General features: G+C 36.9%; 1 protein-coding gene across 11 annotated transcripts in view; it reads right to left on the minus strand.

Moving 5' to 3' along the window:
• ADGRL3 (adhesion G protein-coupled receptor L3) overlaps positions 1 to 27,063 on the minus strand; it is a 949,445-nt gene that overhangs the window by 600,041 nt on the left and 322,341 nt on the right. The window contains exon 3 of one of the 11 annotated variants that reach the window (XM_086407646.1): positions 9,346 to 9,550. The exons of the other annotated variants lie outside the window; for them this stretch is intronic. The gene's annotated coding sequence lies outside the window, so the exon portion shown is untranslated. The remainder of the gene's footprint in view (positions 1 to 9,345; positions 9,551 to 27,063) is intronic. 11 annotated transcript variants of the gene reach the window in all.

Consider the following 27,063-nt stretch of genomic DNA (forward strand, 5'->3'; position numbering starts at 1 on the left):
TATATATATAAATAAACATATATATATATGATATATCGGAGAAGGCAATGGCAACCCACTCCAGTACTCTTGCCTGGAAAATCCCATGGATGGAGGAGCCTGGAGAGCTGCAGTTCTGGGGTCACTGAGGGTCGGACATGACTGAATGACTTCACTTTCACTTTTCACTTTCATGCATTGGAGAAGGAAATGGCAACCCACTCCAGTGTTCTTGCCTAGAGAATCTCAGGGACAGGGGAACCTGGTAGGCTGCCATCTATGGGGTCACACAGAGTCGGACACAACTGAAGTGACTTAGCAGTAGCAGTATATATATGTATCATAACATATATATAAATCATTTATATATATGTTTTATATATAAATAATTTTTATATTCATATGAAATTTATATATATATAAAATCATTATGCTGTACAACTTAATGTTCAGTTGTATGTCAATTTTATCTAATAAAACAGGAAGAAAAAAAAAACACACAGATAAATACACTCTCAAACCAGAGATCAAATTTCCAACATTCATTGGATTATGGAGAAAGTAAGGGAGTTCCAGAAAAACATCTGCTTTTTCTTCATTGACTACTCTAAAGACTTTGTGTGGATGACAATGAACAAGGAAAGTTCTTAAAGAGATTGGAACACCAGATCACCTTATCTGTCTCCTGAAAAATCTGTATGCTGGTTAAGAAGCAACAGTTAGAACCAGAAATAGAACAATCTAGTTCAAAAATGGGAAAGGAGTATGACAAGCCTGTATATTGTCACCCTCCTTATTTATCTTCTTTGCAGAGTACATCATGCAAAATTGCCAGGCTGGATAAATCACAAGCTGGAATCAAGATTGTAGGGAGATATATTAACAACCTCAGATGCAGATGATATCACTCTCATATCAGAAAGTAAAGAGGAACTAAAGAGCTTGTTAACGAGGGTGAAGAGAAGAATGGAAAAGCTAACTTAAAACTCAACAGTGAAAAAACTAAGATCATAGCATCCAGTCCAATCACTTCATGGTAAATAAAAGGAGAAAGAGTGAAAGCAGTGACAGTTTATTTTCTTCAGCTCCAAAATCACTGTGGGTGGTGAATGCAGCCATGAACTTAAGACTTTTGCTCTGTAGAAGGAAAGCTATGACAAACCAGGTCAGTGATTAAAAAGCAGAGACAACACTTTGCCAACAAAAGTCCATACAGTCAAAGCTATGGTTGTTTTGTTGTTGTTGCTTTTTAATTTTTCCAGTTCTCATGTACTGATGTGAGAGATCATAACGAAGGTTCAGTACTTTAGAATTGATAGTTTTGAACTGTGGTGCTGGAGAAGACTCTTGAGAGTCCCTTGAATTGCAAGATCAAACCAGTCAATCGTAAAGGAAATCAGCCCTGAATATTCATTGGAAGGACACTTGCTGAAGCTGAAACTCCAATACTTCGGCCACCTGATGCCCAGAACTGACTCCTTAGGAAAAAAAACCCTGATGCTGGGAAAGATTGAAAGCAGGAGAAGGGGAAGACAGAAGATGAGATGGCTGGATGGCATCACTGACTGGATGGACATGAGTTTGAGCAAGCTCCGGGAGTTGGTAATGGACAGGGAAGCCTGGTGTGTTACAGTCCGGGGGGTCACAAAGAGTTGCCCATAACTTTGCAACTGAACTGAAAGGACATCAACCTTGAATATTCATTGGAAGGACTGACTGAGTCTCCTATACTTTGGCCACCTGATGCAAAGAGTCTACTCTGGAAAAGACCCTGATGCTGGGAAAGATTGAGGGTAGGAGGAGAAACAGGTGACAGAGAATGAAATGGTAGGATGGCATCACTGACTCAATGGATATGAGTTTGATCAAACTCAGTGCAATAGTGAAGGAAAGCAAAGCCTGGCATGCTGCAGCCCATGGGTCACAAAGAGCTCGAAAGGTTCCGTGACTGAACAACAATAACAACAAAGCATGGGTAGTTGATTTATACTAAGGTATTTGTGGTTTATTAACTTTCTTCTAACAGAAAAATTTCAATCTGTTTGGGAGCCTGGTGTCAAAAAAGAAAAAAATTATTTGGGAATCAAGATGTCAAAGGGGCATCTATTTGACAATCTTGTATAGAGTTAATCTGCCCATAACTAAGAAAAAAAAAGGAAAAACTTCACCAGTTCAGCTGAAGTATACCAACAAATATTAACCAACCAATCAAACAGTGAAAAGACAATGAATATTTCCTATGTGACCCATGCTATAGAAAGAAAAGAACATTTTTTACAGTGTATCTATACATTTTCTACATCATTGAAATATTACCTGAAATAATATTATTATTTCATTTGAACATAAGACATACACACATGTGTCCTCACAGGCACCTTTAAAAATCTTAGATGGAAATGGATGTATTATTACAAATTAGTACTTAAGGGAAAATTTGCTGAATGTTGCCAGTAAACATCCAATGTAAAACAATTTCACCATGCAAATCCAAGACATAGATACAGAAATGATTCACTTCATCTCAAACAGAAAAGAGTCAAATAGTCCCACACTGGATTTCTTAAATATAAAAGATTCAGAAATGAAAATACATAGCAGAAACAATGGCATTGTGGAGAACATCAGTATTCCCTGGGACTAAAACAGTTAATGGAAAAGTTTCTTTGAATTCTAAGGAACATTGAAAAATACATTTCAGATATCATTAAACCAAAAGCATCCATTAGCCCCTCTCAGACATGACCCCACTAAGTTTCCTTCTTTTTTTCTTCATCTTTTGCTTTGTTGACTTACAGTGGTCTAGCCAAGGAAGCAAAGGATCACTAACCCCATTACCAGAATCACCCTCTGATACAAATACATGTCTCAGTGTGAGAGTGTGTATCTTAAAAATTAATCAGAAGACACAAAATTATCTGGAAAGAAATATAGCATTAATCCTTTTAGCATAGTGTTAATCCTAGATACCTATAAAAATTACTCTGATAAGGATCAACAATTTATTGGTTTTGGGAGATCACATTGCAAGTGAAGTAATTATTATTCTATGCTCTATTCGCAAAGAAAATTTATAAGGAAATAAAAATGAAACATATGACACTTAAGATACTCTATGGAGAAATTAACTAGAAATTATTTTATATATGTAAAAAGTGCAAACTCCATATTTGGGTAATTTTGATGTGTCAGAACAAAGGAAAACTCTTGCAATCATCTTCTTCAAGCCTTTTTTAAAGAGGAGAAATGAAATGAATTAAACATTAAAAGTCAATGAGCTCTTATACATTGTATGCCAAAATATAGTTTTTAAATTAATAAAGATAAAGAGGAACTATAAGACTAAGATAGAAAGTAGTAACTCAAACACAAAATATATTTCAAAATAATTGTTAATTGAAGTATAGTGTATTTAAAATGCTGTATTAGTTTAAGGTAAACAGCAAAGTGACTCAATTTTATACACACACACACAAACACACCCCAATCCCCACTCCCCCACATCTATCTATTCTTTTTCAAATTCTTTCCCATGATAAGTTATTAACCAGATACTGAATATAGGTCCCTGTGCAATACAGTAGATCCTTGTTTATTTTATATACAGCAGTATGTATGCACAAACTTTTAAATCTCCTAAGCCAAGTGAGAAGGAGATAATGTTATAAACTTCCCTAAGCTCTCTGCATCCTTCCCCTATACATGCTTCCTAGTATTGAAACACATTTACAAAGAAAATATAAATACAGTAGGAATAGATTTCTGTTTACAAGGAGCTAAAGTGAGAGTGAAAGTTGCTCAGTCTTGTCCAAGACTCTTTGCATCCCCATGTACTATACAGTCTATGGAATTCTCCAGGCCAAAATGCTGGAGTGGGTAGCCTTTCCCTTCTCCAGGGGATCTTCCCCACCCAGGAATCCAACTCAGGTCTCCTGCTTTGCAGAAGGCTTCTTTACCAATTGAGCTATCAGGGAAGCCAAGGAGCTAAAGGGTATAGTTCAAATTCTTGATTCCACACATTTTTGTACCAAGTAGTTTTGTTCAGAGAATTAAATTGTTCTTGTAACATTAATGATTTTACAAAGAAAAAAAAAAAGTTTCAGGCTTTTTTGGTTCAACTCTTTTTGATAATTATTGATATGGATCATTACCTCTTCAAATAAAGTAAATGTTATTGCAGCTTATTAATAACAAAACATAAATGGCCACCAAGCCAAAGCTTGACCATATTACCAGATAAAAATTCTGACTATGAATACTCTAACATAATAATGAGGAATTTCATTAATGTTTCTAATTCAGTTGACTTTGTTGATTTTATACTATTTTTATGGGGTTCCCAAGTATCTCTTGGTAAAACAAATCTGCCTGCCAATGTAGGAGAAGATCCCCTGGAGAAGGAACCCACTCCAGTAATCATGCCTGGGAAACACCATGGATAGAAGAGCCTGGCAGGTTATAGTCCGTGGGATTGCAAGAGTCAAGCCTGCACATACATGGAGACCTACACTGTAGTTGAAACTGGATAAATTGAACAAAAAATTATTGAAAAGCTATAAAAGATTTTTAAAATTAGGTATCAGACATATTACAATACATTTCTTTTCCAAACTACAAAGATTTAGTGCATTATCTTTTCATTTATTTCTGTATATGTCATCAGTATTTTTTGCATGAGCTGAGTTCAAGTTCTTGCTTAATAAATAAATAAAATGGGAAGTAGGAGGTGGGACTTAAATTCCCCAGAAGAAATACTCACTCTTAAAAAGTACTGATATGCAAGGATATTTGTTGAATACTTGATTATGTTAATGAAGGTTTTCAAATACTTAATATAGAAAGGAATTCACCAGAAGATAGAAGAGTAGCTATTGCACAACAGAAAATCTGATGTATAAATACAATGATAAATATTGGGAACCTTATGACCCAAACTGAACACAACCCACAAAATGCCCCTGGGCCAAGACTGATTGTGATGCTGCCAGATTTTTCTGAAAAGCCATTTAATCTTTTAAGAGTAAAGTCTAAATTCTTAACTAAAATTCTTGTGTAACATCATGTGCTTTTTGAAATTAAAAGCTGTAATTTTTTTCATCATTATACAGTCTACATATTTGCTTCAATATGAATAGGATGATGTCTATAGATTTCACTAAACACACATGGTCTGTAAATCTACTGAGGTAATAGAATTTAGAAGCTTCATTTACCCCTGATTTAATATTCTTGAATTGAAGTTTAAATCCCTGAAATATTATCAAGGCTTCTGAGGAATCTCTATGGTTGCAGCAGTTAACATAAGATCTTGGCAGGTATTTTGAAAAAACAAAGAAAATGTAAGATCTGTCTTATGAATATTAATCAAAACCTATATTTGGTAGTCATAATTCATCACAGTTTCAAAAAATCAGAGTCGTTTTGCTAACATTTCCCAAATCTAACTTTAAAATACAACTTTATAGAAAAAAATCTTGCCATTAGCACTAACTCTTTCTTACATACTTCAAAAAAGATCTAGTACCATGGGGACCAAGCAGGACTGACAGAAAAGAAACTATAAATCTATGTCACTTTTAGAAATGAGCCCTGAATTCAATCATAATGAACCGTATTCTTTTTCTCTTAGCTAAAGTAATACAGCAGTGCTGTTAACAGTATCCCAATTTATTTTATCTCCTTCAGGTTCCGATAAAAAATGCTTAAAATTTCATGACTCAAATATCATTATCTTTTACACAGAGAATCAAGGGACCCTTTGACATGTGACATGCAATAGATACTGCTATAGAACAAATCAATAGTAAAAAAAAAAGAAGCACAAGAAAATGTCCCAGCTTGTGAAAATTCTCTTCAGAATGTTCAATTAGAGCACAGTGAGAAGATATTTATTTTACATTTTCCATCGCATTCTAAAATAGTTTGTTAGATTAGCCTAAAATAGTTGGATTGTTTTTAAGCACACACGTTCTTTAGAGAGAAAATAATCATTTCAAATAAAATGTAACTTTGTACAATTGGACAACAGTGACTTAATGAGAGTTGGACAGCAATTTATATTAATTTAATCAGCAACAAAGTCCTGCAGGGAAAAACAGATTTATCTTTGGAGGAGATACACTACATTTGGATAAATAGATGAAGTATAATAGCACTCAAGTGAAATAAATTTATGCTTTAGATACTAAACAGCAGGTAATTCCTTATTGCTATAGCTTTGAGATGGGCAGGTCTTTTCCTGTTAATAAAATCTATTACGGAATTGATGAAGTTAATATACTCATTACTATTTAGGGTGAAAAACTGTAAAAATAAAACAATGAGGGCTTTTCTCATTTTTTGTTTATTATTTGAAATGTTCTCACTCTACCTTCTTGTTACAGGTTCTCCCTTAAAAAAAAATTATCAGCATTTAAGTTCAATGATATAACGTTGTTTCCTATGAATTTAGCAACTAATAATATTCTATAAAGCCTTTGTGGTAAAAAAAATAATGTAAATAAGCTATCTCTGTGTCACAAAAGTACTATTTACCGTAACACTCACTAATTTTTTTTTTGTTGTTGTTGTTATGTGTCCTTAACTTTTAGAACTGTACAAAAAAGATCTTCATGACCCAGATAATCACGATGGTGTGATCACTGACCAGGAGCCAGACATCCTGGAATGTGAAGTCAAGTGGGCCCTAGAAAGCATCACTACGAACAAAGCTAGTGGAGGTGATAGAATTCCAGTTGAGCTATTCCAAATCCTGAAACATAATGCTGTGGAAGTGCTGCACTCAATATGCCAGCAAATTTGGAAAACTCAGCAGTGGCCACAGGACTGGAAAAGGTCAGTTTTCATCCCAATCGCAAAGAAAGGCAATGCCAAAGAAGGCTCAAACTACTGCACAATTGCACTCATCTCACATGCTAGTAAAGTAATGCTCAAAATTCTCTAAGCCAGGCTTCAGCAATATGTGAACCGTGAACTTCCTGATGTTCAAGCTGGTTTTAGAAAAGGCAGAGGAACCAGAGATCAAATTGCCAACATCCACTGGATCATGGAAAAAGCAAGGGAGTTCCAGAAAAACATCTACTTCTGCTTTATTGACTATGCCAAAGCCTTTGACTGCGTGGATCACTGTGGAAAATTCTGAAAGAGATGGGAATACCAGATCACCTGACCTGCCTCTTGAGAAATCTGTATGCAGGCCAGGAAGCAACAGTTAGAACTGGACATGGAATAACAGACTGGTTCCAAATAGGAAAAGGAGTTCGTCAAGGCTGTATATTGTCACCCTGCTTATTTAACTTATACGCAGAGTACATCATGAGAAATGCTGGGCTGGAAGAAGCACAAGGTGGAATCAAGATTGCCGGGAGAAATATCAATCACCTCAGATATGCAGATGACACCATCCTTATGGCAGAAAGTGAAGAGGAACTAAAAAGCCTCTTGATGAAAGTAAAAGTGGAGAGTGAAAAAGTTGGCTTAAAGCTCAACATTCAGAAACAAAGATTATGGCAACTGGTCCCATCACTTCATGGGAAATAGATAGGGAAACAGCGGAAACAGTGTCAGACTTTATTTTTCTGGGCTCCAAAAGCACTGCAGATGGTGACTGCAGCCATGAAATTAAAGTACGCTTATTCCTTGGAAGGAAAGTTATGACCAACCTAGATAGCATATTCAAAAGCAGAGACATTACTTTGCCACAAAGGTTGGTCTAGTCAAGGCTATGGTTTTTCCTGTGGTCATGTATGGATGTGAGAGTTGGACTGTGAAGAAAGCTGAGCACTGAAGAATTGATGCTTTTGAACTGTGGTGTTGGAGAAGACTCTTGAGAGTCCCTTGGACTGCAAGGAGATCCAACCAGTCCATTCTGAAGGAGATCAGCCCTGGGATTTCTTTGGAAGGAATGATGCTAAAGCTGACACTCTAGTACTTTGGCCACCTCATGCGAAGAATTGACTCGTTGGAAAAGACTCTGATGCTGGGAGGGACAGGGGGCAAGAGGAGAAGGGGACGACAGAAGATGAGATGGCTGGATGGCATCACTGACTCGATGGACGTGAGTCTCAGTGAACTCTGGGAGTTGGTGATGGACAGGGAGGCCTGGCGTGCTGCAATTCATGGGGTCGCAAAGAGTCTGACATGACTGAGCGACTGATCTGATCTCTGATCTGATGGAAAAACAAAGCCTCCCATAGAAAAGACTCAAATTAATTGCTTTCACTGTCATTCACAAAAGATAAAATAGGATCTTCAAATTATTTTCTTTCCTTTAGTTAAATGTTATTCATATAAGACAGTTGTACCTAAATGTCAAGATTACATTGTTAATATTTCAGAGGGATTTGCACCACATTCTTATTGTACATCAGAATCCTAACATTCTTATTGTACATCAGAATCCTAACATTCTTATTGTACACTAGAACTTGAGCCTTGCAAAATTTTCTGCTTGCTCTATTGTAAAATTAAAGATTCAGGAATAGCTCCGTAATCATCAATATTAATAATACATTCATTAATCTTGTCCATTACAAAGTAAATCTTACTTCTATAATATTTACAAATCCCTTTCCCTGTAAATTTTTTTCTGACAATTTCATAAAAATTTCTATTCACAATTGTATCACAAAGTCAAGAATATTTTACTATTCTCATTTGTTCACGTATATGTGTCTCTTCCTAGAGAACAGGCCAAAAATACATGGTCATATTTCATTCATTTCTACATTTGCATCAACTAGCACAAAGCTTGGCATCTAATAGAAGGTGAATAAATTTCTGCTTCACTAGTATGTAGTAGAATTAAGCAAATGATTAAAGTTTCAGATAAAAGAAAAGTTAAGGGTTGGTTAGGTCAAAGAGAAAATGACTCTAAATATTTTTCCTAAATAAAAGTATTTAATAATAAAATTAACCATATATCAAGGTCTTATGCCCTATTATAAACAATATAAATGTTTTTGGTTTGTCTTTGTTTTTCTTCATTTATTTCTTGTTCAGTCTGGAATTATACCCATTTTACTAATGGAAAAGCTGAGCCACAAAACCTTTAAGGAACTTGCTCAAATACGTGTCACCAAACTAATTCAGTCCAAGCAATCTCAATCTAGTGTCTGTTCTTAGGCACACAGCCCTGCCTCTAATGAAGGGAGAAGGAAAAGCTGCTTTCATTCATCGACCATCCCCTTGTCCTGCATTTGCTTTGCTTCAGGCATTACACAAGTATCTAAGGCACAAAGGTGAATAAAGCTGAGGCTCTCTGGTCACCATCTTTCTCAGAAATATTGAAAGTCTCTAGTGCTTAAAAAAAAAGACATACATTCAAAAACATACATATCTTTTTCATTTCACTGTCAAATTTCTCACCTTAGCAACCAAAAATTATTGGTTCCAATACCTCACAGCCACTTCACCCTCTAATTACTTCCAGTCAGGTCTGTCTTCTTCACTCACTGAGAATTCTGTCAAAAAATTCCCTAATTGTCAAATCCCGCAGTCTCTTCATAGTTTTCAATCTATTTCATGTATTAGTAGCACAGAAGACCTTTATACCACTCAGATTCCTTGGTTCCTAAAATTCAATGATATACAAAGGATAAAAGGAAATAATATGAAATAATAATGAAAACAGGTATAATTGAACCCAACATTTCACTTTACAATGGGAACTCTTAAGTTAACTCTTTCGAGGTCATATCTGAGTTGACACAGAGTTATGTTTAAAATTTAGGGCTATCTTTTCAAAGTCTATTAATACTTTCTTCAACATAGATCTTTGTTTCAGTACTTTTACCAAATCTACATCTCAGGCTTTCATATCTGTGGTGGGCAGCCTCAAGATGAACCCCCAGTGATTCTTGCCTGCAGGTATCTATACTCGCGCGTAATCCATCCCCTTGTAGGTGAACTGAATCTACTGACTCACTTCAAATAAACAGAATGGCAGAAGTGATAGGATGTCACTTTAAAGATCAGATTATAAAAATTCTGCGGTTTTTGTCTTAGGCCTTTTGTGTTGTTTACTCTGGAGGTATCCAACTGCCACCTCATGATATATGATGTAAGGTCATGATGTTATTGGTATGATGTCATGACGTTATGATGTAGCCAGTAGAGAGTCCCAAGTGAATAAGCTTAGTAGTGGATTCTCGTCCAATTGAGCCTAAAGATAAGACTGTGTCCAATAGCCTGACTGCAATCTCTTGAGAGAGACAAAGCTAGAGACACTCAAGTAAGTAATACTAAGGCTCATAACCCACAGAACTACAAGAATATGCTTATTTTTGAGTAATTTTTTCTCATGCATCAAAGATAATACATCTTATCCTGAAACTACTTGTAATATTATTAATTCAAGTATCTCTTCACTCCATTTTGTATTGTTCTACTCCATTATCCTTCCAACACCAGCACACACATCATGTTTTTCTGTTACTCAATGTCCCAATAAGCAATGTCATAAAAATAATAACAAACACAGATATGTTAAAAATACTGAGTCTAGTACCCAAAGACAACCAAAGTCTTCCAGTTTGTGTTAACTGGTTTACTGTTTCTCAAATATAAACAGTGGTTTCCTTCTGCTATTTGTTATTGGAACATTTGCAACCCTAGAATAGGTATTTAAATATTATTTTAAAATGTTCAAAAATGACAAAAATTCTGTACAATAATATTTACCTTGAAGATTTCTGCAATTCTATGAAATCACTGTTACGTAAATGTTTTGTAAATCAGATAAGAGCCATCCTGTATCATTGGCTCTACTGCTATTTTCAGTTGTTACCGAAGTTGTAAAATAAACTCAGGTACGCCTACTCTGGGAATACGGAAAGACTCTCTAAAAGGTATAGGATTCAGATAGCTTTAAGATAATCAATTTCCAGAACCTAAAATTCAACCTGTTCAATTTTTAAAATGACTCTGCCTCAAAAAATACTGAGGATCAAGATTTTTCTCCCCATTCAAAATTATCAGTTAAGTTCAGTTCAGTCGCTCAGTTGTGTCCATGTCTGCGACCCCATGAATCGCAGCACACCAGGCCTCCCTGTCCATCACCAACTCCCGGAGTTCACTCAAACTCATGTCCATCGAGTTGGTGATGCCATCCAGCCATCTCATCCTCTGTCGTCCCCTTCTCCTCCTGCCCCCAATCCCTCCCAGCATCAGAGTCTTTTCCAATGAGTCAACTCTTCGCACTGGAAAAACCATAGCCTTGACTAGACGAACCTTTGTTGGCAAAGTAATGTCTCTGCTTTTGAATATGCTATCTAGGTTGGTCATAACTTTCCTCCCAAGGAGTAAGCAAGTGTCTTTTAATTTCATGGCTGCAATCACCATCTGCAGTGCTTTTGGAGCCCCCAAAAATAAAGTCTGACACTGTTTCCACTCTTTCCCCATCTATTTCCCATGAAGTGATGCGACCAGATGCCATGATCTTCGTTTTCTGAATATTGAGCTTTAAGCCAACTTTTTCACTCTTCATTTTCACTTTCATCAAGAGGCTTTTTAGTTCCTCTTCACTTTCTGCCATAAGGGTGATGTCATCTGCATATCTGAGTTTATTGATATTTCTCCCGGCAATCTTGATTCCAGCTTGTGTTTCTTCCAGCCCAGCGTTTCTCATGATGTACTCTGCATAGAAGTTAAATAAGCAGGGTGACAATACACAGCCTTGACGTACTCCTTTTCCGATTTGGAACCAGTCTGTTGTTCCATGTCCAGTTCAAACTGGTGCTTCTTGACCTACATATAGGTTTCTCAAGAGGCAGGTCAGGTAGTCTGGTATTCCCATCTCTTTCAGAATTTTCCACAGTTTATTATGATCCACACAGTCAAAGTCTTTGGCATAGTCAATAAAAGAGAAACAGATGTTCAAAATCATAGTTTTTTTTTTTTTTCCAATTTTAGGAAAAGGCTTTCCTATGAGCTGTCTAGAATCTTACTATGATGTACTGTCTAAAAGTGTGACAAAGTGATTAGAATGAAAAAGCAGCATTTAAATTTGCCTTACCTAATCAATGTATATAGTTAATAGTGAAAAATAAGGCACCCACCTGATAGAATATCAAAGCATTCCTTCAGTGTATTTTTCTTCTTTAAACAAATAAGACAGGTACACGGTCTTATGGAGGACACAACCTCCTGACCTATCTGAAATAAGATAATATCTTCTCCTTCCTAAGCACAAACAATAGAGTTGTATTTGACTTCTCAAAACAATTCATAAATAACTATATCCTAAATTAATGTCCACATTATATATTCTCTTGTCACTTGTATTCTGTGTAATATTCTCTTGATGTAAATTACAATTGGTCTTGAAAATAGATAGCATTTAAAAATTATGAATCTTCATACAGCCAAATTTATCTCTTTTTTCTAAATTCAACCTCCAAAGAGAAACTGAAAATATTTTACAAGGGATAAAATGTTATTAGGATGATGCAAAAAACAAGTTTTAATATAAAACAGGTTTTTAAATGTCAAAGAGCATAGCTTTCAAATGAAGGAACAAAATTGAATCACACAAACGCACACATATGCACACACAAACAGAAAGGTGCAACTCTGACCAGTGCTTCTAAACAGAAATCTATGGGGCTGTGTGCTCATAAGCAGAAGTTTTTAATTAGGAAAGCCTTTCCTATCTGAATACCTACAGTGTACTCAACTTCATTCAAAATACCTGACAAAGGTTAATTAATTCATTCTTCATAAACATTCTTTAAACATTATTTTCATCACTTTATGGATGAAAAAAAATTGAAATATAGAACAATTAAGAATTTTCAAAGAAGACATCTCTGTCCATATAGTCACACAGTGGCCAAAAAGGAATTCAAACCAGGTAGTCTGATTCGAGTCTAAACTCAGGACCACAAGGCAGTGTACTGCCTTTCCTTTTAAGATCCAAAGACTGGGAATCAGCAAGGAGTAATGGTAGCTGGACCCCTCATAAGAACAGAGAAAAATGCCATGCTCCCTGGAGTGAGGGCAGGGTAAGACGACAAAGCTCAGCCAAATAGAGCACACAAGCCAGAAATCTGAGTCTGGCTCCAGGGACACCAAGAAGTAGGAAGAGTTTAATTACAACATATTTATAATTTGGTAACCTATTTTACTTTTATTTTCCATTTTACCTATTTGGCTCAGACTGTAAAGCGTCTGTCTACAATGCAGGAGACCCGGGTTTGAGCCCTGGGTTTGGAAGATCCCCGGGAGAAGGAAATGGCAATCCACTCCAGTACTACTGCCTGGAAAATCCCATGGACAGAGGAGCCTGATAGGCTACAGTCTATCGGGTCCCAAAGAGTCGGACACAACTGAGTTACTTCACTTTCACTTTCATTTGAGAAATGAGAAGTTCTGTCAGTACTAAGAGGTGATTGGGTTCATAGCCAATGATTGAAGTTGAAAAGTTGTGTCCTTTCCATGGTTGAGGTTACAGTGCAGGCTCTGCTAAATGACACTCCCTCTATTGATGCTAGTCACTGCAACAGAGCCCTTTTTATTAAGTCCATTAAATAAGAAACAATGGCTTCTTACAGTTAATCATCATCCTAGTCCTATTTCCAGCCTTTGGTGTAAGTCTCGCTCAGTTTGCTCTCTACTATTTCCAACATGTGGCTTCCTAAGACACTATTATTCTGGACAAAGGAAATAATTTGAATTCAGTTGAGTTTAAGATGTTGTTGATAAAGTGAAATCTTTCTCTAAACTCTAGTCACCCTATATATGACAGACTATTTGGGACATTCTGAAAAAGTCTTTTTGAGAAAAACGGTTCCTTTCAGGGTGATTTGACAAAAGCAGACCTTTTTGAAAAAAGAGATCCCTCTCTAGCCTTCTAGCACTGGCATCCCAGTTGCACCTCATAATGATTTAGCAAAGCTATGAAGTCAGGAAAACAACTGCTAAAGCTGAGCTACCTGGTATTTATATGCTAGGCAGTAAAACATAGATACAGTTTCACAAAGTGACCTGACTGCTGCTTAAGAGACTGGGATGGTTATACAGGCAGGGGCTCAGGAGAAGGTGTGGAAGAAATTATGCCTGAGGTAATAACTGTTTTTCAACAATGGGGTTTTTACTTTGTTTTATTCCCTTTTATGCTTATTTCCTCCGTAGCACCTGTTGCAATATACTATATGCTGCTATGATTTAGAAAGCTGTTACTCTGAAGTGATTTTATAAGTATAAAGACTACAGGGTAAAAACCTGTTGGAGCCTAGCTATTTATTGCTTCCCTAACATACAAGTAAAGGAAAGTAATAAGTATTACATATGAATGTGTCAGAACATAAGTCCATGTATCTTCAATTACTTAATCCTAAATTACTGTACATTATACATAGCATAAAACTATTATATGTGAACTTCTACAACTCAATATTTTGTAAGGATGGCAACAGAAAAACAAACAAAGACAAATAATTTGATTGATATCTTTAAAACTTTGCATCAATATTCAATGCTACCATTTTAAAGCTTTCTCAAGGTTTTATGTTGGCTTTTTTCCACAGTTATGACTTATTCATATAAAAGAGACACTTTGACCAGCCAGATTACCCCAAAGTTTAAAACATGAACATTTGTCTCACACATTTGTCTTATTGACAAATGCTTGATAGATCATATCTAAGGTAGCTACTTCTTATTCCAGTTCACCCCCTTACCCCAAGTTCTCTTCTCTGGACACCTGTGTACTTCTCCATGTCCCTTTTTATCTGTGTTACCTGAGATATCATGGTATACTTGCCTTACCTAAGGTCTAATCTATCCTTCCTTTGACAAAGGTCAAAGATGTGACAAAACATTTTCAGGAAATAAGAACATAATTTTCTACAATAATTAGAACATTTTTCCAAGTGTACATGTCAATTCAGTGATTAATAAGACAGACATAGACAGACAAACACGCAGCCAGTAGTCATGCATAGAGAAGAAAATATAGGTGGTTTTTCATAAATATTTACAGTGGTCCAAAAATCAAAAATTGATGAAAGGAAAGAGGAAGGGGAGGAGGGAGGAAAAGAGAGAAAGAGAGGGAGAGGTGGAGAACCATGAAAATAAATCAAAGATTTTTTTTTTTTTTTTAATGAAAAAGGGAAAATGTTCAAACAAAGTAAGATCTGCAAAGTTACAAATGGGAGAAAAAGGTATAAAATAATTAGGTGGTGATTGAGCTACATTCATATTAACTGTGAGAAGAGAACTACAGATCACTTCTACTTTAGTGTTCTAACTTGAAATAAGAGTGTATTTCACTGCCTCACTTCTCAAAGAAACTGTTCTCCAACTATATAAGCCTCAAATTTCATTTATTCACATATATATGTGCTTCCCTGATGGCTCAAATGGTAAAGATTCCTCTTTCAATATGGGAGACCTGGATTTGATCCCTGGGTAGGGAAGATCTCCTAGAGAAGGAAATGACAACCCACTCCAGTATTCTTGACTAGAGAATTCCATGGACAGAGGAACCTGGCAGGCTACAGTCCATGGGGTTGCAAAGAGTCAGATATGACTGAGTGACTTTCATTCACTAACTCACTCACTGTGTTCACACTTGAAATTCAATCAAACCTCACATTAATAAGTTTATTCATTCATTCAAAAATTATTTATAGAGCAGTAGACACAATTTCTTTAAATGTGTATTATGCGTTGGAATGCTTAAACTAATTGTATGGTCTATTGATGTTTAGTTGTTAAGTATTGTCTGACTCTTTGTGACCCCATTGACAGTAGCCCTCCAGTTCCTCTGTTCAAAGGATTTTCCAGGCAAGAATACTGGAGTAGCTTGCCATTTCCTTCTCCAGGGTATCTTTCTGATCAAATCCATTGCTCCTGTGTCTCCTACACTAATTCTTTACCACTGACCCACCTGGGAAGCCCTTCTATCTTATACACACACTGTTAAATGCTTTAAAATCATGTTTTTTTTTCATTTGGCCCTTATAATAGTTTTATAATTTACATATCATCATCCATACTTTATTAATGTGGCCACTCAGGTGCTTTTCTAAAATCAACACAGCTAACAGTCAAGCTGGGTTCTATTTGATTTTAAATTGACTCCATTGTTTTTCATACACTAAATTTTCACAAATGATTTATTTGTTTAATTGAACTTTTATTGGTCTAACAAACACAGGAAGACATCATTCATTCAACAAATATTTACTCAGTGCCTAATTTATACCAGACATTCTAAGTCGGGAGAGAGCAGGGAATGAAGCTAGCAGTCTCTGAGCTTATGGAACATACAGTCTCTTGAGGATACTGAATTTTCCAATGGTATTAGACACATTGACTGGCAATTTAATAACATGAAGAAGGTAATGTAAATCATACTCATCCATAATCTGATTTTTGTATCCTCCCTGGTCTACCAAACTAGAAAAACTACAGCAGAATTATCCAGTGTTCATCATTCTTTATATTCACACGAGACACTAAAGATACAAAATGTTCAGAATTTTTAAAAAAAATTTTCATATAAGAAAATAATGTATGAAAAGTATTTTACAGTCATTTTAGAGATGACATATTTCCCCATGGCTTTGTTTTCTGATACTGGCTAATGTATGAGACAATCTAGAAATAAGATTGAAAAGGATCAGTAAGTGGAAATTATTTTAAATATTACTGTCAAATATTAAATAATTTTAGTTCTCACATTAAAGGTGAAGTAATCTTTACTGAATGGGATACAATGTGTCTAAACTATGTATCTCATATTTAAATGTATATTACTGCAGAGACATTACTTTGCCAACAAAGGTCCGTCTAGTCAAGGCTATGGTTTTTCCAGTGGTCAGGTATGGCTGTGAGAGCTGGACTGTGAAGAAAGCTGAGCACTGAAGAATTGATGCTTTTGAACTGTGGTATTGGAGAAGACTCTTGAGAGTCCCTTGGACTGCAAGGAGATCCAACCAGTCCATTCTGAAGGAGATCAGCCCTGGGATTGCTTTGGAAGGAATGATGCTAAAGCTGAAACTCCAGTACTTTGGCCACCTCATGCGAAGAGTTGACTCATATCTTTGATGAGTCTTTGATGCTGGGAGGGATTGGGGGCAGGAGGAGAAGGGGACAACAGAGGATGAGATGGCTGGATGGCATCACTGACTCGATGGACGTGAGTTTGAGTAAACTCTGGGAGTTGGTGATGGACAGGGAGGCCTGGCGTGCTGCGATTCATGGGGTCACAAAGAGTTGGACACATCTGAGTGATTGAACTGAACTGAACCAAACTGAACCATTCAAGAACCAGCCCGAAAACGCAAAACAAACCACACTTTAATTTTCAACAATCCTGTTGAACTAACTTAACTTACTAAGAAAAAAGAACTTTTTGGAAAAATCATTTGGCAGTTAGAAATAATTCATACTCAAGTAATTACTGGACTTTTTTGAACATTTAATTTTAAAATTATAAGAAATATACATAGAAAGAATATTTGTATTTTTCCAATAAACTACAATAAAAATTCATCAAGATTATTTATAAAGTGGACAAATAAATATATTTGCAATTGTATCCCAATTATATTTAATCATAGGATTATGAATTGTATTACAGCTGATTAATCTGTTTGTTTAGGACAAAAAGGTAGCTATTTGTAGGTTGTATTTAGACTATTTAAAAATTTCTCGCAATTATTTCCTAAAATCCTTCCCATCTTCTTCTGGACAAGCTTTACTAATTTTAAAACAAAAAAAATATTTATTAAAATGAAATATATTTTCAGTCTTGCAAATAACACTATTTTTATATTTGAATATATATGCCCACAAAGAAAACATATTTGCATGATATGATACATATCATAAACACAAGCTGCTTGCCTGCATTAGAAGGTTGTAAACAAAGTATTCATATGTTCCAACCTTGATAAGTTTTCTAAGGAATATATAATTAATAAATATGCTACCTAAATTATAAAGCAATTTTAAATCAGGAGGTGAAGAAAGAATACCTTCCATATCAAATGCAAGCAATACATATATCTAGTTCCAATATTAAAATGTGTATTACAAAACAAACATTCTTTAGGCATTATAATATTAGTTATATGTTATTTTAAAATAATAGAAATATATATTTTAAATGTTTGCATTTTATAACTTTAGTTAAAATGTTTCCAAATGTCTAAATTAAATGCAAAAGGCACTACCAAGCTTGCTAGAGTAAATAGATACTTTTAAATACCACATACTTAAACACTGTAAGCCAAAAGTTAAATTTAAGAAATTAAATGTAACAAATGAAAATATGAAGACACCTTGGCAGAGAGAGTAACCTGACTTAGCATGTTGCAGTGAACAAATGTTCATATTTATATTCCTAGTACAGGCATTAATGACTCTTAAAGTTTTACTCTTTTGCTATATACATATGTCCATGTACTCCAATATGCCAAACTTAAGAATGAAATTGAAAACTCAGTTTGAAAACATAAATTTGTTCTGATGCAACTGATGTGGTTCAGGAACCATTTAAACATAATGCAATTTTTAGATTTGCTTATTTAAGAATTGGTAGGCAGAAAACTTTAAGCCAAAATCTACAAACTCATGTGAAATCAGCAGTGACATGTTTTCATTTTAAAAAAAAGTTTTATTGGAAGACAGCCAGGACCATCATTTCATGTATTGTCTACTACTTTCAGGCTTAAAGGTCCAATAACTTTAACTGACCTCTCTAGCCCCTTAGGTAAATGGCTGCACTAAACTGAACTCACCTGCAGAAGAACACACAAAATGAACAGTTCAGTTCAGTTCAATTCAGTCGCTCAGTCTTGTCCAACTCTTTTCGAATCCATGGACTGCAGCAATACAAGCTTCCCAGTCTATCATCAACTCCTGGAACCTACGCAAACTGATGTCCATCATGCAGGTGATGCCATCCAATCATCTTATCCTCTGTCGTCCCCTTTTCCTCCCGAAGTCAATCCTTCCCAACATCAGGGTATTTCTCAATGAGTCGGTTCCTTGCATCAGGTGGCCAAAGTGTAGGAGTTTCAGCTTCAGCATCAGTCTTTCCAAAGAACATTCAGGACTGATTTCCTTTAGGATGGACTGGTTGGATTTCCTTCAAGTCCAAGGGACGTTCAAGAGTCTTCTCCAACACCACAGCTCAAAAGCATCAATTCTTTGGCACTCAGCCTTCATAGTCCATCTCTCACATCCATACATGACTACTGGGAAATCATAGCTTTGACTAGACGGACCTCTGTTGGTAAAGTAATGTCTCCGCTTTTTAATATGCTGTCTAGGTTAGTCATAGCTTTTCTTCCAAGGAACAAGCATCTTTTAATTTCATGGCTGCAGTCACCATCTGCAGTGATTGTGGAGCCACAAAAAATAAAGTCTGTCATAATTTCCATTGTTTCCCCATCTATTTAGTGTGAAGTGATGGGACAGAATGCCATGATCTTACTTTTCTGAACGTTGAGTTTTAAGCCAACTTTTTCACTCTCCACTTTCACTTGCATCAAGAGGCTCTTTATTTCTTCTTCACTTTCTGCCATAAGGGTGATCTCATCAAAGTATCTGATGTTATTGATATTTCTCCCAGCAATCTTGATTACAGCTTGTGCTTCTTCCAGCCTGGCATTTTGCATGATATACTATGCATATAAGTTAAATAAGCAGGGTGACAATAAACAGGCTTGACGTAACCCTTTCCCTATTTGGAACCAATCTGTTCCAGGTCCAGTTGTAACTTTTGCTTCCTGATCTACATACAGATTTCTTGAAAGACAGATCAGGTGGTCTGATATTCCCATCTCTTTAAGAATTTTCCACAGTTTGATGTGATCCACACAATTAAAGGCTTTAGTATAGACAATAAAGCAAAAGAAGGTGTTTTTCTGGAGCTGTATTTTTTTTCAATGATCCAACAGCTGTTGAGAATTTGATCTCTGGTTCCTATGCCTTTTCTAAACCCAGCTTGAATATCTTGAAGTTCACAGTTCACATACTGTTGAAGCCTGGCTTGGAGAATTTTCAGCATAACTTTGCTAGTGTGTGAGCTGAGTACAATTGTGCCATAGTTTGAATTTCTTTGGCATTGCTTTTCTTTGGGATTGGAATGAAAACTGACCTTTTCCAGTCCTGTGGTCACTGCTGTGTTTTCCAGATTTGCTGACATATTGAGCGCAACACTTTAACAGCATCATCTTAGGATCTGAAATAGCTCAACAGGAATTCCATCACCTCCACTAGCTTTGTTCTTAGTGATTCCTCAAGCGTTCCAGAGGAGACATAGGGCACACCTGAGACAGTGCTCCCACAGCACACCTGGGAAACTGAGCAGTGGGGCCCGAGGAAGTAATTGAGACGCATGGCCCACCTAGGACAGTGAGCTCACCAAGCACCTGGTCGCCTGAGGTTCTCAGACCTCGGAAGGGCACAGGTCAGCAGTGGCCTGGTATAGGGGCTCTGGGTGCAGCAGACCTGAGTATAGCATAAGCCCTCTTGGAGGAGGTTGCTATTAATCCCACAATGGAACCAACAGAACTTGCAGAGGACTGACCAAAGAAGGGAATGGCAAACCACTTCAGTGTACTTGCCTTGAGAACCTCATGAACAGTATGAAAAGGCAAAAAGACAGGACACTGAAAGATGAACTCCCCAGGTCAGTAGGTGCTCAATATGCTACTGGAGATCAGTGGAGAAATAACTCCAGAAAGAATGAAGAGACAGAGCCAAAGGAAAAACAACCCCCAATGGTGGATGTAACTGGATATGGAAGCAAGGTCTAATGCTGTAAAGAGCAATATTGCATAGGAACCTAGAATGTTAGCTCCATGAATCAAGCCAAATTGGAAGTGGTCAAACAGGAGATGGCAAGAGTGAATGTCGACATTTCAGGAATCAGCAATCTAAAACAGAATGGAATGGGTGAATTTAACTCAGATGACCATTATATCTAACATTGTAGTCAAAAATTCCCTAGAAGAAATGGAGTAGCCATCATAGTCAACAAAAGAGTCCAAAATGCAGTACTTGGATGCAATCTAAAAAATGACAGAAATGGTATGAAGCTAACAGAAGCAGAAGATGTTAAGAAGAGGTGACAAGAATATACAGAACTGTACAAAAGAGATCCTCATGACCAAGATAATCACGATACTGTGATCACTCTCCTAGAGCCAGACATCATGGAATCTGAAGTCAAGTGGGCCTTAGGAAGTATCACTACGAACAAAGCTAGTGGAGGTGATGGAATTCCAGTTGAATCCGAAAAGATGATGCTATGAAAGTGCTGCACTCAATATGCCAGCAAGTTTGGAAAACTCAGTAGTGGCCACAGGACTGGAAAAGGTTAGTTTTCATTCCAATCTCAAAGAAAAGCAATGCCAAAGAAATCAATTACTGCATAATTGTACTCATCTCACATGCTAGAAAGCAATGCTCAAAATTCTCCAAGCAAAGCTTCAGCAATATGTGAACCATGAACTTCTGGATTTTTAACCTGGTTTTAGAAAAGGCAGAGGAACAAGAGATCAAATTGCCAACATCCACTGGATCATTGAAAAAGCAAGAGAGTTCCAGAAAAAAATTTATTTCTGCTTTATTGACTATGCCAAAGCCTTTGACTGTGTGGATCACAATAAACTTTGAGAAATTCTTCAACAGATGGGAATACCAGACCACCTGACTTGCCTCCTGAGAAACCTGTGTGCAGGTCAGGAAGCATCAGTTAGAAGTGGACATAGAACAACAGACTGGTTCTAAACAGGAAAAGGGGTATGTCAAGGGTGTATATTGTCACCTTGCTTATTTAACTTATATGCAGATTACATGGCCAAAATGCCAGGCTGGATGAAGCACAAGCTGGAATCATGATTGCCAGGAGAAATATCAATAACCTCAGATACACTGATGAAATCACCCTTATGGCAGAAAGTGAAGAAGAAATAAAGACCATCATGATGAAAGTGAAAGTGGAGAGTAAAAAAGTTGGCTTAAAACTCAACATTCAGAAAACTAAGATCATGGCATCTGGTACCATCACTTCATGGCAAATAGATGGGGAAACAGTGGAAACGGTGGCTGAGTTTATTTTGGGGGCTCCAAAATCAGTGCAGATGGTGACTACTGCCATGAAATTAAAGGAAGCTTACTCCTTGGAAGGACATTTATGGCCAAGCTAGACAGCATATTGAAAAGCAGACACATTACTTTGCCAACAAAGGTCTGTCTAGTCAAAGTTATAGTGTTCCCAGTAGTCATGTATGGCTTTGAGAATTAGACTATAAAAAAAGCTGAGCATCAAAGAATTGATGCTTTTGAACTGTCATGTTGGAGAAGACTCTTGAGAGTCCCTTGGACTTCAAAGAGATTTAACCAGTCCATCCTAAAGGAGAGCCGTCCTGAGTGTTCATTGGAAGCACTGATCTTACGGCTGAAACTTCTGGCCACCTGATGCAAAGAGCTGAATCATTTGAAAAGACCCTGTTGCTGGGAAAGATTGAATGTGGGAGGATAAGGGGACGATAGAGGATAAGATGGATCGATGGCATCACCAACTCAATGGACATGAGTTTGGTTAAATTTTGGGAGTTGTTGATGGACAGGATGCCTGGTGTGCTGTAGTCCATGGGGTTGCAAAGAATCGGAAACAACTGAATGACTGAACTGTACTGAACTGAGGAAACAGACTCTTGGAGGGCACAAACAAAACATTGTGTACACCAAGGCCCAGGAGAAAGGAGCAGTGACCCCACAAGAAATTGATCCAGACATGCCCATCAGTGTCCAGACGTCTCCAGTGGAGGCTTGGGTCCGCACTGGCCTACTGCAGGGTCGGAGGCACTGAGTGCGGCAGTGGGTGCATGGGATCTTTTGAAGGAGGTCACCATTATCTTCATTACTTCCACCACATTTGGCTTCAAATCAAGTAACAGAGAGGGAATACAGCCCCACCCATCAACAGAAAACTGGATTAAAGATTTACTGAACTTGGCTCTGCCCATCAAAACAAGACCCAGTTTTCCCCTTACAGTCTCTCCCATCAGAAGTTTCCATAAGCCTCTTATCCTTATCCATCAGAGGGCAGACAGAATGAAAACCACACTCACAGGAAACTAACCAAACTGATCACTTGGACCACAGCCTTTTCTAGCTCAAGGAAAATGAACAGACACAACTTCAAATGTCCACAGGTGGCTTCAGGATCTAATATGATGTTGAAACTTTCTATCCAATTTCACATAAGTGTTAGTCGCTCAGTTGTGTCTGACTCTTTGCGACCCCATGGACTATAGCCCACTGGGCTCCTCTGCCCTTAGAATTCTCCAGGCAAGAATCTGGAGTGGTTTGCCATGTCCTTCTCATTTTCACATACACTTTATATCAGTTCTTTCCTCACAACTCACAAACTAACCCCCACTTCCATAAAAAATTTAAAGTCTTTATCAACGTAAAGTACCACATGAATTGTGTGTATTTTGTTGCTTTATTATTTTTTTTTAATTTGTCCCCTAAATGTGGATTGCCAGATTATAGTAAAATATGCAGGATGCTAGAAAATTTTAGTTACAAGGGAACAGCATATACTTTTAATGGTGTATAACTGTATGTCTTGAGTATTGCCAGGGGTCGCTAAGAGTCAGACACGACTGAGCGACTTCACTTTCATCTTTCACTTTTATGCACTGGAGAAGGAAATGGCAACCCACTATGGTGTTCTTGCCAGGAGAATCCCAGGGACGGGGGAGCCTCATGGGCTGCCGTCTTTGGGGTCGCACAGAGCTGGACACGACGCACAGAGCTGGACACGACTGAAGCGACTTAGCAGCAGCAGCAACACATACCCTGCCAATCCCTTGAACTTCCAAAGAGAAAAATTAAACGGGGCTTCATCTGCTCCTTTTCACATTGCCTTTCTACATTCACTTTACTTTTAAATTATTCCACCTTGGAAAGACTATTAGCTGTGTAACTAAGGCTTATAGTTTTCTACCAAACACCCTGGAGGTGGGAATAAGCAAACATCTGAGCAGGAGGCCATTGAAACAGTTCTGATTAGCCCCAAATGTGACTGAGTATTAATCTCCTTGGTTGTAGGGACTGTGCTACTTGGATTTGGCTTTTGCCTTTTGCCAAGAAGCAGGTACTGTACAACCATTATACTCATTGAACAATGACTGCGTATCCTAAGTAACACCATGTAATCTGGCTGGGCTGACTCGCCCAATATACTAGGGCAAGGCGAAAACAAAACTCAACAAAAGTTTTTTATTTTCTTTCTCTACTATTTTTTTTTAATTTCTCTCAAATAATCAGATCCATTACTTCCTGCTGTTGACAGTAAAGAAACAGTTTATCAAGGGACAAGGACACTCTCAAGTCATCATATCTTTGCCTAATTATGTTTTCAGTTCAGTTCAGTCGCTCCCTCATGTCCAACTCATTGCAACCCCATGAATTGCAGCATGCCAGGCCTTCCCATCCATCACCAACCCCCGGAGTTCACTCAAACTCATGTCCATCAAGTCAGTGATGCCATCCAGCCATCTCATCCTCTGTCATCCCCTTCTCCTCCTGTCCCCAATCCCTCCCAGCATCAGAGACTTTTCCAATGAGTCAATTCTTCGAATGAGGTGGCCAAAGTACTAGAGTTTCAGCTTTAGCATCATTCCTTCCAAAGAACACCCAGGACTGATCTACTTTAGGATAAACAGGATGGATCTCCTTGCAGTCCAAGGGACTCTCAAGCATCTTCTCCAACACCACAGTTCAAAAGCATCAATTTTTCGGCGCTCAGCCTTCTTCACAGTCCAACTCTCACATCCATACATGACCATTGGAAAAACCATAGCCTTGACTAGATGGACCTTTGTTGGCAAAGTAAGGTCTCTGCTTTTCAATATGTTATCTAGGTTGGTCATAACTTTCCTTCCAAGGAGTAAGTGTCTTTTAATTTCATGGCTGCAGTCACCATCTGCAGTGATTTTGGAGCCCAGAAAAATAAAGTCAGCCACTGTTTCCCCATCTATTTGCCATGAAGTGATAGGAGTGGTTGCAATGATCTTCGTTTTCTGAATGTTGAGCTTTAAGCCAATTTTTTCACTCTCCTCTTTCACTTTCATCAAAAGGCTTTTTAGTTCCTCTTCACTTTCTGCCTTAAGGGTGATGTCATCTGAATATCTGAGGTTATTCATATTTCTCCCGGCAATCTTGATTCCAGCTTGTGCTTCTTCCAGCCCAGCGTTTCTCATGATGTACTCTGCATAGAAGTTAAATAAGCAGGGTGACAATATACAGCCTTGATGTACTCCTTCTCCTATTTGGAACCAGTCAGTTGGTTCATGTCCAGTTCTAACTGTTGCTTCCTGATCTGCATATAGGTTTCTCAAGAGGCAAGTCAGATGGTTTGGTATTCCCATCTTTTTCAGAATTTTCCACAGTTTATTGTGATCCACACAGTCAAAGGCTTTGGCATAGTCAATAAAGCAGAAATAGATGTTTTTTTGGAACTCTCTTGCTTTTTCGATGATCCAGCGGATGTTGGCAATTTGATATCTCGTTCCTCTGCCTTTTCTAAAACCAGCTTGACCATCTGGAAGTTCAGGGTTTATGTTTTGTTGAAGCCTGGCTTGGAGAATTTTGAGCATTACTTTACTAGCCTGTGAGATGAGTTCAATTGTGCGGTAGTTTGAGTTTTAGTTTATGTTTTAGTACGTAACAATTTTTTTTACTGATTTGATGAACTGGACCAAACCAAGCCCAAAGCATCCAGGGGACTGATGCCCAGTATCCTCTATTTCAAACTTATTGTCCCCACACTATGTCTTTTTCCTTTAAAGGCACCCTTTTCTCAAATTCTCACTCCTTTCTTACCTGCCTTACTTAAGGATAATGTGAATAATTCCTTTATAAAGCATAACGTTCTTCTAGGGCTCAAGTTGTTATCCTCCCCTGGAACATCTGCATTTCAATGAAAATCAAGAATTTATCTTATTGGGGATTAAATTCATCAGAGAAGAAAGGATTAGTGGATCCAGGGCCCTTCTGGAACCCTTGAGAAATAACAATAGACAACAATTTACTAGGCTATTATTAAGAACAGGTCAAATTAGAAACACTTGATGAAATCATATTTCTTCCTATCCCCATTTACACATGCAATGAAGATAACCAGGCTCCTAAAAGGGCTATTAAAATTAAAGGTCAAATGTAAATTTTATAATAAGATGCTATTTAATTACATGTATAAATATTGCATTTTACTCTACCTCATGCAGTTAATAATACATGCTCAGGCATTTATGATGTTTTTGATTTTTTTTAATTACTCTTTTCCTTGATTAGGAATAGGCAGCCTCTCTGAATAGATGAAACAAAAAATAAACAATGCACTTATAAGTTGACATATCAGCTATCACACATGGAACTTACACTAGGTGTGATCTGGAGGTGAATCATTGATTCAACTTGGGTTTTATTTGTTACCATACCACATTTATATAGATCCATGAAATATGGTATCTACTAAGATCTGTGCTGGTGACTTAGGAAGATGAAACAATTCAGTTCCTAATGACTTTTTTAATTACTACTGATTTTTAAGATAAATACCCAAAAATATAATGTCAAAAAATGAGAAAAGGTTTAAAACTTAAGATTAAATGTATATCCTTAATATCTAATAGACAAATTTATAAAGATAATCTCTATACAGTAGAAGATGAGCTAAATAAGAGAAATATTTATTTTGACTGTGATATAAAGTTCAGCCTTAAAAAATTACCATTATATCACTAAATATAAACATGTTTTTGAACAACTATCTTCTTGGTGCTATTCTAAAAGTATCAAATCCTTTAAAAGAAAACATGAAAAATAGGAATTAGAAAAATAAATGGAACTGAATTTCTGAGATGCTAGTGTCAACCAAGTCACATTACAATATCACTATTTCAAAAAATAAATTGTCTCAAGAACACTTAGGGATAATGGGTTTCCAAAAAGAAAACAAATAAAAGATCCATAATTTAAAATTGTATTTCTTATATAATTTAAAATTAATTTTGGTCAGTAATATTAGATGACCTGAATAATTTG

Source organism: Bos grunniens, chromosome 6 (genome assembly GCF_055505025.1).
Source record: "Bos grunniens cultivar Pamir isolate PY7600 chromosome 6, Bosgru_T2T1.0, whole genome shotgun sequence".
NCBI classification, from domain to species: Eukaryota; Metazoa; Chordata; class Mammalia; order Artiodactyla; family Bovidae; genus Bos; species Bos grunniens.